Source organism: Zygosaccharomyces rouxii (assembly GCF_000026365.1).
Source record: "Zygosaccharomyces rouxii strain CBS732 chromosome E complete sequence".
In the NCBI taxonomy this organism is placed as follows: domain Eukaryota; kingdom Fungi; phylum Ascomycota; class Saccharomycetes; order Saccharomycetales; family Saccharomycetaceae; genus Zygosaccharomyces; species Zygosaccharomyces rouxii.
The window spans coordinates 831,210-834,440 of NC_012994.1; the positions used below are offsets into that span (position 1 = coordinate 831,210).

The 3,231-nt window shown below is 46.3% G+C and overlaps 3 non-coding genes across 3 annotated transcripts in view; all 3 read right to left on the reverse strand.

The window, feature by feature from the left end:
• The window catches only part of ZYRO0E10108r, a 3,423-nt gene extending 2,632 nt beyond the window's left edge, over positions 1-791 (reverse strand). The window contains exon 1 of the ribosomal RNA XR_002648419.1: positions 1-791. This exon is cut by the window's left edge and continues 2,632 nt beyond it. This is a non-coding gene — a ribosomal RNA (ribosomal RNA).
• Positions 792-1,043: 252 nt separating this feature from the next.
• ZYRO0E10112r lies at positions 1,044-1,202 on the reverse strand. Its single transcript, XR_002648420.1, has one exon. It is a non-coding gene; the product is annotated as a ribosomal RNA (ribosomal RNA).
• A 226-nt stretch (positions 1,203-1,428) lies between these two features.
• Positions 1,429-3,231, reverse strand: ZYRO0E10114r. Its single transcript, XR_002648421.1, has one exon. It is a non-coding gene; the product is annotated as a ribosomal RNA (ribosomal RNA).

Sequence of the window (3,231 nt, forward strand, 5' to 3'; positions counted from 1 at the left end):
TCCATCCGAAGACATCAGGATCGGTCGATTGTGCACCCCCCCCAGAAGGAAGGGCCCCAACCTACGTTCACTTTCATTACGCGTACGGGTTTCACACCCAAACACTTGCATAGACGTTAGACTCCTTGGTCCGTGTTTCAAGACGGGCGGCATATAACCATTATGCCAACATCCTTGACAAAATGTCGCATACCTCAGTCCCAGCTGGCAGTATTCCCCTGGGCTATAACACTCCCTCCCGAAGAAAGAAGCCACATTCCCAGAGATTTATCCTGCCGCCAAAACTGATGCTGGCCCAGTGAGCTGCGAGATTCCCCCACCCACGAGGAGCGAGGGGCACAAAACACCATGTCTGATCAAATGCCCTTCCCTTTCAACAATTTCACGTCCTTTTTCACTCTCTTTTCAAAGTTCTTTTCATCTTTCCATCACTGTACTTGTTCGCTATCGGTCTCTCGCCTGTATTTAGCTTTAGATGGAATTTACCACCCACTTAGAGCTGCATTCCCAAACAACTCGACTCTTCGAAAGCGTTCTACAAAGAACTGGATCACCTCGCCTCACGGGGTTCTCACCCTCTATGACGTCCTGTTCCAAGGAACATAGGCAAGGGCCAGTCCCAGAATCACTTTCTCCAAATTACAACTCGGGCACCGAAAGGTACCAGATTTCAAATTTGAGCTTTTGCCGCTTCACTCGCCGTTACTAAGGCAATCCCGGTTGGTTTCTTTTCCTCCGCTTATTGATATGCTTAAGTTCAGCGGGTAATCCTACCTGATTTGAGGTCAAACTTTGAGAATTTTGTCAAGCCAGACGCTGCCTGCTTCTTTTTAAAAAGCAAACCTCTTCACTTTCGCCGAGTCGGTAAAACCTAATACGACTATCGTGGCAAGGCGCCTCCCGCTTTCCCCTGCCACAACCCACAAGGGGAAGTAAGCAGAGGGCCGCAGGATTGGAAAGCAATGCTTCGCCTATGGCCTCCCATTTTCAAGCAAACTCCAGAGTAGAGTATCGCTCACTACCAAACGTAAAGTTTGAGAGGGAAATGACGCTCAAACAGGCATGCCCCCCCGGAATACCAAGGGGCGCAATGTGCGTTCAAAGATTCGATGATTCACGGAATTCTGCAATTCACATTACGTATCGCAGTTCGCTGCGTTCTTCATCGATGCGAGAACCAAGAGATCCGTTGTTGAAAGTTTTGAATATTTTGTTTTTAAAATTCATTTGACTGTGTTAATAGTATAATAAAAGATTGTTTGTGTTTACCTCTGGGAGAGCAGAACCCTCCCAAAGAGAACAAAAAAGTAGAAACTCCAATGTGTGTATCAAAGGCGGAGGAGATTAAAAACAGCCGCGCAATTAAGCGCAGGCCCTTCCCCTCCAACACTTTGAGAGAACTCCGTTAAGAGTTCACGTCATTTTCTATAATGATCCTTCCGCAGGTTCACCTACGGAAACCTTGTTACGACTTTTAGTTCCTCTAAATGACCAAGTTTGACCAGATTCTCCGCTCTGAGATGGAGTTGCCCCCTTCTCTAAGCAGATCCTGAGGCCTCACTAAGCCATTCAATCGGTACTAGCGACGGGCGGTGTGTACAAAGGGCAGGGACGTAATCAACGCAAGCTGATGACTTGCGCTTACTAGGAATTCCTCGTTGAAGAGCAATAATTACAATGCTCTATCCCCAGCACGACGGAGTTTCACAAGATTACCCAGACCTCTCGGCCAAGGTTAGACTCGTTGGCTCCGTCAGTGTAGCGCGCGTGCGGCCCAGAACGTCTAAGGGCATCACAGACCTGTTATTGCCTCAAACTTCCATCGGCTTGAAACCGATAGTCCCTCTAAGAAGTGGAAAAACCAGCAAATGCTAGCACCACTATTTAGTAGGTTAAGGTCTCGTTCGTTATCGCAATTAAGCAGACAAATCACTCCACCAACTAAGAACGGCCATGCACCACCACCCACAAAATCAAGAAAGAGCTCTCAATCTGTCAATCCTTATTGTGTCTGGACCTGGTGAGTTTCCCCGTGTTGAGTCAAATTAAGCCGCAGGCTCCACTCCTGGTGGTGCCCTTCCGTCAATTCCTTTAAGTTTCAGCCTTGCGACCATACTCCCCCCAGAACCCAAAGACTTTGATTTCTCGTAAGGTGCCGAGTGGGTCAGTAAAAAAACACCACCCGATCCCTAGTCGGCATAGTTTATGGTTAAGACTACGACGGTATCTGATCATCTTCGATCCCCTAACTTTCGTTCTTGATTAATGAAAACGTCCTTGGCAAATGCTTTCGCAGTAGTTAGTCTTCAGTAAATCCAAGAATTTCACCTCTGACAACTGAATACTGATGCCCCCGACCGTCCCTATTAATCATTACGATGGTCCTAGAAACCAACAAAATAGAACCAAACGTCCTATTCTATTATTCCATGCTAATATATTCGAGCAATACGCCTGCTTTGAACACTCTAATTTTTTCAAAGTAAAAGTCCTGGTTCACCAAGGGCCACAAGGACCCAGGGCTAGCCAGAAGGAAAGGCCCGGTCGGAAAAACCAGTACGCGGAAAAATCCGGACCGGCCGACCAGGCCCAAAGTTCAACTACGAGCTTTTTAACTGCAACAACTTTAATATACGCTATTGGAGCTGGAATTACCGCGGCTGCTGGCACCAGACTTGCCCTCCAATTGTTCCTCGTTAAGGTATTTACATTGTACTCATTCCAATTACAAGACCCGTAAGGGCCCTGTATCGTTATTTATTGTCACTACCTCCCTGTGTCAGGATTGGGTAATTTGCGCGCCTGCTGCCTTCCTTGGATGTGGTAGCCGTTTCTCAGGCTCCCTCTCCGGAATCGAACCCTTATTCCCCGTTACCCGTTGAAACCATGGTAGGCCACTATCCTACCATCGAAAGTTGATAGGGCAGAAATTTGAATGAACCATCGCCAGCACAAGGCCATGCGATTCGAAAAGTTATTATGAATCATCAAGGAGTCCGAAGACGTTGATTTTTTATCTAATAAATACATCTCTTCCGAAAGGTCGAGATTTTAAGCATGTATTAGCTCTAGAATTACCACAGTTATACCATGTAGTAAAGGAACTATCAAATAAACGATAACTGATTTAATGAGCCATTCGCAGTTTCACTGTATAAATTGCTTATACTTAGACATGCATGGCTTAATCTTTGAGACAAGCATATGACTACTGGCAGGATCAACCAGATA